At 37.6% G+C, this 12,314-nt stretch overlaps 1 pseudogene; it reads left to right on the top strand.

The window, feature by feature from the left end:
• Positions 1-2,141: 2,141 nt before the first annotated feature.
• LOC104984498 lies at positions 2,142-3,612 on the top strand (annotated as a pseudogene).
• Positions 3,613-12,314: the final 8,702 nt, after the last annotated feature.

The following is a 12,314-nucleotide window of genomic DNA, read 5'->3' as shown; positions in this document are numbered from 1 at the left end:
CTATCATTTATGATGGTGTCTAAAACATATCTTTCATTAATATCTCAATCTTTAAAAATCCTTTTTTTTTTTTTGGTTGAGGGCATTGATCTTATTCAAAAGCTAACATACTATTTTTAAAACTTTTTAGTAAGTTGCATTGTTTGGGTGGTTTACAAACAGTTCTGTGTTCCATTTTTCTTGTTCTGGTTCCCTTGGACTGAGCAGGTTCACAAGCAGCTCAAAATGATATTGTGGCACATTTAGGACAAATATGGCTCTCCTTCGTATCTCAGAAGGATTGCTTCTAGAGCATCACCCTCCACCCTATCCCCCCAGGATCCCCAAATCTGCAGAAACTCAAGTCCCTTGTATACAATGGTGTCATGATTGCATAAAACCTATGCACATCCTTTCATATACTTAAAGTCACCTCTATCTCTTTCTCCTTTCTCTCATTTAAAGCTAAGTAAATGCTAGCTAGACTAAGTGTATTAGAATTCTTTCCCAAACAGTTTTGCATATTTTATGAGGTAAGTTGCATAATTATAAGAATTAGGATAAGACACAAAGATTTCTCATTATTTGATGAATAAACGCTTGTGGATTTTCCTCCATAATACTTATTAACAGAATGCAAGGCACTAGTATTTTCTCATGAAAATATTTTGTGAAGTACTGTCCTGGAGAGGTTCATATGATACAATCTGTATTTGAAAATAAATTTGTAACTATCCAAGAAGCTTTCTTAGACCACTGGATCTCCATGGAAGAGTCAATCATTCCCTGCTTTATCCCCATATTATAACACTGTAGGAATACATCATGATTTTACAAGGTTTAATTACATTACTACCACTTCTCACTAGTGACACTGATCTGGTCTTATCTTTGAATCTGCAGAACATAACAGTGGAGGGTATCTAGTAGATTATAATTACATGCTAGGTTTGTCAGAGTCCTTATCCAGGGAATACACACAATATATGAAAGTGTGTAAGTGATTTAACCCTTTATTTCAAAGATTACTGGGAACAGTTTGTCCCTTTTTAAATGAGTCCAAGTATGAGGTTAGATTAAAAACAAATTTTATCTGATATTTAGGGCTGACAGTTTATTGGATTAAACGGTTTTTCTCTATAATCCTGGAAGTGAAAGTGAAGTCGCTCAGTCTTGTCTGACTCTTTGCGACCCCATGGACTGTAGCCCACCAGGCTCCTCCATCCATGGAATTTTCCAGGAAAGAGTACTGGATGCATGCATGCATGCTAAGTCATTTCAGTTGTGTCCAACTCTATGCGACCCTATGGACAGCAGCCCACCAGGCTCCTCTGTCCATGGGTTTCTCTAGGCAAGAATACTGGAGTGTGTTGCCATTTCCTTCTCCAGGGGATCTTCCTGACCCAGGGATTGAACCCAGGTCTCCCACATTGCAGGAAGACACTATACTGTCTGAGCCACCAGGGAAGCCCATAATCCTGGAGAACATGCTTATATTAAAATGGAGAAAAAGTATTATTATTTTTTTTTTATTTTTTAGAAAAAGTATTATTTTTGAGTGACATTAAAAACAGAAATCTTACCCTCCATAAATATCTTAAAATGAATAATTACCAAAATGCCAGTTGAAAGCAAGGGATATTTAAGAAATAGTCTTGAGCTTCCCTGGTGGCTAAGTGGTAAAGAATCCACCTGCCAATGCAGGAGACTCCGGTTCAGCCCTGGGTTGGGAAGATCCCCTGGAGGAGGAAATGGCAATCTACTCCAGTATTTTTGCCTGGAAAGACTCTGGTGGGCTATAGTCCCTGGAGTCCTAAAGAGTCGGACACAACTGAATACACACACACATACACACTTGGACATTTGGACAATTACAATTTTTAGGAATAGCATGTTTCAATCACATTTTGTACAACTCTTATGTAAGTGGGTCAGTGTATTATATTTGTCAATGTAGACACCTTCAGGGAGCTTGTTAAACAGCAGGTGCTCAGAAAAAAATTGCTAAAAAAGACTGTCAAAATGAAGTCATAGTTATTTAATTAAAATAAAAGAGAGCATGAATAAAATGTAAATTGATAATAATCAACATCTGATTTTAAATTTATTTACTAAAACTTATCATAGAAGTTTGTATCAAATATTGACTTAGAGAAGAGAAAATGCTCAACTTCACGGATGTGACAGAGTTTATTCTTTTGGGACTAACCAGTCGGGAATGGCAAGTTCTCTCGTTCGTCATTTTCCTGCTGGTCTATGTGATCACCGTGGTGGGTAATATCGGCATGATCCTGTTAATTAAGGTCAGTCCACAACTCAGCAGCCCCATGTACTTTTTTTTGAGTCATTTGTCATTTGTTGATATGTGGTTTTCCTCCAATGTCACTCCTAAAATGCTGGAAAACCTGTTATCAGAGACAAAAACGATTTCATACGCTGGCTGTTTGGTACAGTGTTTCTTTTTATTGCTCTCGTCCATGTAGAAGTTTTTATTCTTGCTGTGATGGCCTTTGATAGATACATGGCCATTGGGGACCCTTTGCTCTACGGCAGCAAAATGTCAAGGGTTGTCTGTATCTGACTGATTTCTTTCCTTTATGTGTATGGTTTTCTGATTAGTCTGGTATCAACATTATGGACCTATGGCTTGTACTTCTGTGGGAAAATTGAGATCAACCACTTCTACTGTGCAGACCCACCTCTCATCAAAATGGCCTGTGCTGGAACCTTTTTTTTTTTTAATGCCTATTCACTTTATTCATTTTATTATTTTTTTTTCTAATTTTATTTTATTTTTAAACTTTACATAATTGTATTAGTTTTGCCAAATATCAAAATGAATCCGCCACAGGTATACATGTGTTCCCCATCCTGAACCCTCCTCCCTCCTCCCTCCCCATACCATCCCTCTGGGTCGTCCCAGTGCACTAGCTCCAAGCATCCAGTATCGTGCATCGAACCTGGACTGGCAACTTGTTTCTTACATGATATTTTACATGTTTCAATGCCATTCTCCCAAATCTTCCCACCCTCTCCCTCTCCCACAGAGTCCATAAGACTGTTCTATACGTCAGTGTCTCTTTTGCTGTCTCGTACACCGGGTTATTGTTACCATCTTTCTAAATTCCATATATATGCGTTAGTATACTGTATTTATGTTTTTCCTTCTGGCTTACTTCACTCTGTATAATAGGCTCCAGTTTCAAAGAATACACGATGATCACACTAGCTGGCATTGATTTCACATATTCTCTAATTGTAGTTATCCTATCTTACCTGTTCATCCTCATTGCCATTCTACGGATGAACTCAGCGGAAGGGAGGCGCAAGGCCTTTTCCACCTGTGGGTCCCATTTGACAGCTGTTGTCATATTCTACGGAACCCTTATTTTCATGTATCTCAGACGTCCCAAAGAGGAGTCTGTGGAGCAGGGGAAGATGGTGGCTGTGTTTTACACCACGGTGATCCCCATGTTGAACCCCATGATCTACAGTCTGAGGAACAGAGATGTGAAAGAGGCCATGAACAAAGTGATTGGAAGAATTTTAACAAGTCAAAATAAAGTTGTATTATATCTGTCCTCTACTATTCATTCATATGTGTCAACAGATCATTGCTCAGTACATAGCTGAAGACATTGTGCATAGAAAGAAAATCAAGAGGAAGACTAAAATTCAGAGAAAGAAGTAGATTGACCGATTCATGCTTACATAAGTAATCAAATGACTTAAATTTAGTAAATAAATTAATAGAATATGTTATTTGAGCCTAAGTTCACAGGTCTAGTCATTGAAGTGATTCACACTCAGCTAGAATGAGATGATTTTGCTTTATTTTTTTTTATTCAAAAATGCAGTGGGTGAGTTTAGGAAAGGCTTATCAATGCACCTATTAAGAGGCTAATTTGGTGTAGAAAAATAACATTTTGTTTAGTTTTCTAGGCTGAGTGTATAAAAATTGTGGCCTTGCTAATGGTTTTGAGCTTGCGTGATATTTAATGCTACTTTCAGTGTGAGACATGGATCTATTCAGAGACTTCTGCTTTGAAAACAGGAACCCTATTGTATTTCATCTTTTTTCAGTTTTTTGGTGTTCACAACACAGAGTAGAGTAAGTGTTTCTCTTTACTGATTCTTAGAACCTCTATATTCTAACTCTAAGGCCAACAGGGACCAGGCTGCACACATCTCATGGACACCAGCTAGCGTCTTCATTCTCACTGAAAAGTGGGCGGAATTAGTGAATTTCTCATACTGAAAGCACAGTTCTCCAGATTCCACTTAAAAAATTAAATCAATACTCCTGTGGATTATTTTGCCTATTTTTGACCAAATAATTATTTGAAAATTTAAAATATTTTAAAATAATATTTGCATTGAAAGAAATAAAAAATTTGTTGTCTATTTGCTATTAACAATGACATGAGATATATATATATGTGTGTGTGTGTGTCCATACATATAATATTAACATAATTTAGTTTGTCTCATAATTCAAGAGAAATTTTATCATACAAGTATGAGGCAACAACTTTAAAATTTGGTTTTCTCTAAAGTTTCTATGTCCTCTAATATAAATAAATACATAATTCAAACCTACTGAAATGTCATTTGTGCATTTAATTTATATACTTAATCACAAAATTAGCTGCAAAGATATCAGTATAAAATTATACTGATGCACTATGAAAATAAACCTTCTTTGTACAAGTGGATATTTTTATTTACCTCTGGAAAAGCAGAAATGCATATGAATTCATTTCCACATAGATATAGGTATATCATGAGTGTGGAACATTTCATGCAAAGATGAGCTCAGTAAAGGACAGAAATGGTATGGACCTAACAGAAGCAGAAGGTATTAAGAAGAGATGGCAAGAATACACAGAAAAACTGTACAAAAAAGATCTTCACAACCCAGATAATCACGATGGTGTGATCACTGACCTAGAGCCAGACATCCTGGAATGTGAACTCAAGTGGGCCTTAGAAAGCATCACTATGAACAAAGTTAGTGGAGGTGATAGAATTCCAGTTGAGCTATTCCAAATCCTGAAAGATGATGCTGTAAAAATGCTGCACTCAATATGCCAGGAAATTTGGAAAAGATCAGTTTTCATTCCAATCCCTAAGAAAGGAAATGCCAAAGAATGCTCAAACTACCACACAATTGCACTCATCTCACACGCTAGTAAAGTAATGCTCAAAATTCTCCAAGCCAGGCTTCAACAATTCATGAACTGTGAACTTCCTGATGTTCAAGCTGGTTTTAGAAAAGACAGAGGAACCAGAGATCAAATTGCCAACATCCGCTGGATCATGGAAAAAGCAAGAGAGTTCCAGAAAAACGTCTATTTCTGCTTTATTGACTCTACCAAAGCCTTTGACTGTGTGGATCCCAATAAACTGTGGAAAATTCTTCAAGAGATGGGAATACCAGACCACCTGATCTGCCTCTTGAGAAATTTGTATGCAGGTCAGGAAGCAACAGTTAGAACTGGACATGGAACAACAGACTGGTTCCAAATAGGAAAAGGAGTATGTCCAGGCTCTATATTGTCACCCTGTTTATTTAACTTCTATGCAGAGTACATCATGAGAAACGCTGGACTGGAAGAAACACAAGCTGGAATCAAGATTGCCGGGAGAAATATCAATAACCTCAGATATGCAGATGACACCACCCTTATGGCAGAAAGTGAAGAGGAACTCAAAAGCCTCTTGATGAAAGTGAAAGTGGAGAGTGAATAAGTTGGCTTAAAGCTCAACATTCAGAAAACGAAGATCATGGCATCCAGTCCCATCACTTCATGGGAAATAGATGGGGAAACAGTGGAAACAGTGTCAGACTTTATTTTTCTGGGCTCCAAAATCACTGCAGATGGTGATTGCAGCCATGAAATTAAAAGACTCTTACTCCTTGGAAGGAAAGTTATGACCAACCTAGATAGCATATTGAAAAGCAGAAATACTACTTTGCCAACAAAGGTTCATCGAGTCAAGGCTATGGTTTTTCCTGTGGTCATGTATGGATGTGAGAGTTGGACTGTGAAGAAGGCTGAGTGCCAAAGAATTGATGCTTTTGAACTGTGTTGTTGGAGAAGACTCTTGAGAGTCCCTTGGACTGCAAGGAGATCCAACCAGTCCATTCTGAAGGAGATCAGCCCTGGGATTTCTTTGGAAGGAATGATGCTAAAGCTGAAACTCCAGTACTTTGGCCACCTCATGCGAAGAGTTGACTCATTGGAAAAGACTCTGATGCTGGGAGGGATTGGGGGCAGGAGGAGAAGGGGACGACAGAGGATGAGATGGCTGGATGGCATCACTGACTCGATGGACATGAGTCTTAGTGAACTCCGGGAGTTGGTGATGGACAGGGAGGCCTGGCGTGCTGCAATTCATGGGGTCGCAAAGAGTTGGACATGACTGAGCGACTGATCTGATCTGATTTTAAAGTTCTTTGCATACTATCGTTGCTAATTTTGATTAAATTATATTACTATTACTGTGTCTAGAGTTGGAAAACTTAAACCCCTTAAACATTTTAAGATCTTACACAGTTAATATTACTTTTTTTAAAATTTTATTTTATTTTTAAACTTTACATAATTGTATTAGTTTTGCCAAATATCAAAATGAATCCATCACAGGTCTAAGTGAGTTAAAAGTAATTTCTTTTGGCAGTAAGACCATGTGTTTATCATTTGTTGCAAACTCTCAATATATCAAATTAGTTGCTGATTATGAATACATTTTAAAATATATATTAAAGCCTTTTAATTCTATATTAGCAAATGGATTTGGATAACCTTTGTTACCTCTTTTTTTTTTCTTTTCAAAAATGTACCACTTTCTCTACTTTCTTTTGAGAGTTGGTTTAGTGTTACATGAAAAATGATGATGTAAAGTCAATGTTAAATAATGTTACTGATTTTGCAAATTTCAAGTTAAGTTTTGGGTAACATTGAGCCACGTCCCTGATAGCTCAGTTGGTAAAGAATCTGCCTGCAAGGCAGGAGACCCTGGTTCAATTCATGGGTCAGGATGATCCATTGGAGAAGGGATAGGCTACCAACTCCAGTATTCTTGGACTTCCGTTGAGGCTCAGCTGGTAAAGAATCAGCCCGCAATGAGGGAGACGTGGGTTCAATCCCTGGATTGGAAGATCCCCTGGTGAAGGGAAAGGCTACCCACTCCAGTATTATTGCCTGGTGAATTCCATGGACTGTATAGTCCATGGGGTTGCAAAGAGTTGGACATGACTGAGCAACTTACACTTTGAGTCACTTATTTTTGTGTGTTCATCCAGTGTATTTGTAGACTGTAGCATCTGATCTCAAGATCTTTCTGGATCATAACTTCCATGAGTCTGGATACTTTAGCAGAACTTACAGCAATTTTGCCACTTGCTGAATATTTGAGATAGCTTTGTAAAGTAGATCTTATGGTTACATTCATTTCTACATGTATCAAACTCATTATACTTAAGCTCTCCAATATAAGTTGTATTTATCTCTCTCTGGCTCTCTCTTCCTTGTTCTCTCCTTCTCTAATACAGACAAACACACAGAAACACATACACACACATCACATTTTATTCTTTTCAAATTTACATTTTTCTTGAGAGAATGCATATTGCATTGTACAACACATGGTACAAATGTGTTGACATGAGTCACTTTCTCCATAATAACTGCAAAGAAACTCAGGAGTCCTGGGTACTTGGGCACTGAAGTTATAATCTCCAGCTCTTCTCTCACAGGTTCCTGAAACTCTATTAGCCATTTTATTTGAAAATACAAAGATAAGACTTTATTTAAAGTATTCTTAGGCTAAATAGGCTCCAAGTTTCCTGGTAGAAACCCATGTAATACTCTAATGGAAGTCCATTCCATCATCCAAAATATATAAGAATTCTTACAGATGTAACCCCCTGAAAAAATGAATCACAACCAAAATCTGAGTTCCACTGCCACCTAGGATGAACGTGTGCATTTTGGAGTGTGTGCTAGTTGAGTGGGGAAATGTGGGGTGGGATTTGTGGAGATGGATATGTGGGATATCTATTATATACTCTGGGTGTCTCTAGGTATGTGTCCCCATGTGAATGAACAGGATAGGAATATATACCTTATATATTCTCCACATGATACTCCCCACATGACCTAGGAAAACACTTTGTATTAAATGAGTATAAAGGATGCAATAAGGAGTAAGACACTGTGTCATGTCTCAGATTGTCCATAGTTTCGAAACAGACACTTACATGTGATATAATGTAATAAGAACTCTATAAGCAACAAGAACTAAATGCTAAGAAAATTCAGGGGAGGAGATTATTAATTTTATGTAGGGAACCCCAAAGAAACAGAGAAGGCTGTTTTTGCAGGAATCACATAGCTACACCTTAAGTCATCATCTTTGTGACCTGGATGTAGAATCATAAGACTCAGTGACTTGCTCTGTGGCAGTTGCCCTGCCTAGATTTCTCTATGTTAAAGGAGTGATTGTCATTCACAATGAGAACCACGTTTGTACCTTAAGACACAGAGGAATCCCATGAGGCTATTTCATGTCTTATGGAGGCTGGCCTTAAAAAATCAAACTAAATAAAATATTTGAGGGGAAAAACAGTTAATTTGCAACTGAAAAAAAAATTCTGCGCTCTGAGGTAGGTTACTGTTTAAGATGCTAGTCCCCAGACTTCTATGGGGAGTAGACTCCTAACCCTGCGGAGCAAAAGGATTCTCTCAAGACAGCACTTTTTCTCTGAAGATCCACATACAGCACTGATTCACAAATGCTTAGTGAGCACTCTTCAATTCCAAAATATGGCTTCACTGTAAGCGTGGAGCTTTTCAATCTTATTCTGAGATGTATCTAGGTATTACTCAGATATGTGCCTTTCTTACCTGTATAGTTCACCTATTGAAAACATGATAATTTCCCATTTACTTTACTGGAAAAGTATTTCTTGTGCATGTACCATGTGGCCAGTGTTGTTATAGGTCCTGGGGCAGGGCCATGAGCAAGGCCCTCTCATCAAAATTTATTGCAATGGAAGAAGAACGGGTTTGGAGGACAAGCAGCAATGTCCTCCACAGATCATAAGCTGGAATAGGCTACTGTTGAAGCTACTGAAGGGGAGGCGGTATGAGTGCAATATCCTGATCTGGCCAAGAAAGGAAACAAGTTTGAGAGGGGGGCATGAATCCCTAGGCAACTCAAATGCATGCATCATTAAAACTATCCATAATTTTTAGGCTGTACAAAGAACACATTTTTATTTCCCAAGTTCATAACATTGTTGCAGAACACTGAAAATACATCAGTAATACAGAGGCAATGACACTCTTCAAGGGCAGGACTTGAGTTTTGCTTTGCTCTATTAATACTTACTAATATTTATTGGACAATAGAATGGGATGATTAACAGTACAACTCTGGAATCAGGATTGTCCCTGATTCATTGAAAGTGTGACCTTGACCAAGTCACTGAACTTCTCTAAGACTAATTTTTTGGTCTGAAAATGGATAATAATAATGATTACCTCAGGAGGTAGTTATGAGAATTAAAATACCATAATGTCTGGCATGTGCTAACTGTAATAAATGCTTTGTTGTGGCTGTGATTCAGTTTCTAGGTCTACTTGTTTATAAAATGAGGGAGTTGGAAAGGATTCATTCTTCATGCTTTGAAAAATGCATTTTGAAGATAATTTTTTCATACATTATATTATATGCCATAATTTTGGTTATAAGGAGTAATACGCACTTCATCTTTCACTGGAAAATTCAAGTGGCACAGACCAAGCAGCCCAGAGCATGGACTTGGCTTATGCAGGATGACCGACATCATTGCAGAGCTGAGTGTGATGCAAATCCAAACAAAGTATGTTATTTGATCCCAGGACACTTTCAAAATAACTTGAATTTTGGGGAAAGTAAAATTATTCAAATCTGTTAGGAAAAGTAGGGAAACCAAGAGCTGACTCTTCCTCAGAGATTTCTAGGGAAATTTCTAGGGAAAACTTCTTAATTGCTTCATTTTTTTTTCCTAAGGCAAGCATTTAAAGGAAATTTCTCTTGTGGATTTCCAGTTTCTCTTTTGCATATTGCCATCTCTTATACAGCAGTTTGTTTTGAATTCTGCATCTTTACTGGGAATGCTTCCCTTTATTCTGAGGTTGGTATACAAATGTATCTATCTAGAGCTGCAAGAGGAGGATTGTGCCTTAGTTTTTATTTTCTTTTATTATTTATCAATTAACATTAATTATTCCATATATATTATCCTTGCCTGGAGGTGTATATTTGTATGTTTGTCAAAGAGAGAGACATAGGAAATTTTTTGGAGAAGTTTGATTACTTGACTGTTATAAACTATTGATGGAAGCTACTATTGACAGGAGTGCATTTAATAATAATTCTGCCTTGTGTATTTATTACATATTGATGTGCAATGTCTCTTTTCATGTCACAACAAATTTAACAGTATATTAATATTATATCATGTTAAACATAGATAAAGACAAAACACAATATTAATAAAAATTGCCGAAGTTCATAAATTAAGTCATGGAACCAAAATTCAAAATCTCACAATAAGGGAAGGGGATTCAGGATGGGGAACACGTGTATACCTGTGGCAGATTCATGTTGATGTATGGCAAAACGAATACAATATTGTAAAGTAATTAACCTCCAATTAAAATAAATAAATTTATATTAAAAAATCTTAGAGACAGAATTCTTTAAATGTAATACTTAATGTTTCCTCTTTCCTGGCCTTGGGGAAAAAACAATCCACATTTATAGGTAACTGAATTTGAAACACAGAGAAATACAATATGGGAGGTTTTGTGTCCATAGGTTTGCCTGGAGATGGCGAGGAAAAACATCTAAGTGCTTCTAAGTTCCCCAGACTCTTCACTTTTTTCCCAAACCTCATCCCTCCTAAGATCAGATCTGACCACTCCAGTTTCCCTGTGAGTTCACTAAAGGTAACAATTATCAGACTAACCAGCACTCAGAATTTCATGTATTTAGCTTTTGCAAAGTACTAACACCACTACCTTTTCATGTTGCTGCTTGTTTTTCCTGTTGCTAAGTTGTGTCCAACTCTTTGTGACCCCATGGCTGTAGCATGCCAGGCTCCTCAATCCTCCACTATCTCTTGGAGAGTTTGCTCAAATTCACGTCCATTGAATCACTGATGTTATCTAACCTTCTCATCCTCTGTTGTCCCCTTCTCCTCCTGTGCTCAACCTTTCCCAGCATCAGGATCTTTTCCAATGAGTCGGCTCTTTGCATTAAGTGTCCAAAGTTAAGTGTCCAGCTTCAGCTTCAGCATCAGTCCATCCAATGAATGTTCGAGATTAATTTCCTTTAGGATGGAATGGTTTGAACTGTTTTTTCATATCTTTTTTTTTTTTTTCCCCTAGATCATCCTTGATACCACACAGTTAGATCTGACTTGCCAAATAAACTGTTCTCTATTGCTTATCCTTTACAAATGCATTAATGCGGGGACATCCCTAGCAGTCCTGTGGTTAATACACCACACTCCCCATTCAGGGGACACAGGTTACATCCCTGCTCAGGGAACGAAGATCGAACACTGCAGGGTGAGTCACACATGCGGGTGAACACCACTAGCAGCCGCAAGCACATTCTGTTGATTTAATACCAGTGTGCCCTGCAGATACGTTTGCAATCCTTTTCAGGGATGAAACCTCTCCTTCACCTTTGTGTTTCCTCTATTATTTTTGATGGTTTCTACAACTTATTTTCATCAATTTATCTTTGATTATGAAATTGCCAAACACTAAATATCCAGTGTTCTTGTTCAGGGTATTCAATTTTTTTTCCAAAAATTAATACATTATCTTAAAATTTTTTAATAAACTAGCATTATTTGGTCAGTTTACAGGTAAATCTGTAATCTGATTTTCTTCTTCCTGTTCCTGTTTGGCAAGTAAGTTCACAGGAAGCTCAAAATGACCCTTGAACACATTTGAGACAAATACAATCCTCCTTCAGTATACAACAGGGTTTGCTTCTCTCCCCAAGACACCAAACTCTGTAGAGATTCAAGTCTCTCCTACACAATGGCCTAGTGTTTGCATATAACCCATGTATATCCTCCTGTATAATTCATCATCTCTAGGATAGGTACAGAGAAGACAATGGCACCCCACTCCAGTACTTTTGCCTGGAAAATCCTATGGACAGAGGAGCCTGGAAGGCTGCAGTCCATGGGGTAGCTGAGGGTCGGACACGACTGAGCGACTTCATTTTCACTTTTCACTTTCATGCATTGGAGAAGGAAAGAA

Source organism: Bison bison, unplaced genomic scaffold, assembly GCF_000754665.1.
Source record: "Bison bison bison isolate TAMUID 2011002044 unplaced genomic scaffold, Bison_UMD1.0 scf7180017845404, whole genome shotgun sequence".
Taxonomy (NCBI): domain Eukaryota; kingdom Metazoa; phylum Chordata; class Mammalia; order Artiodactyla; family Bovidae; genus Bison; species Bison bison.
The sequence above is the reverse complement of the archived record's forward strand: the minus strand, read 5'-3'. Positions and strand labels throughout refer to the sequence as shown.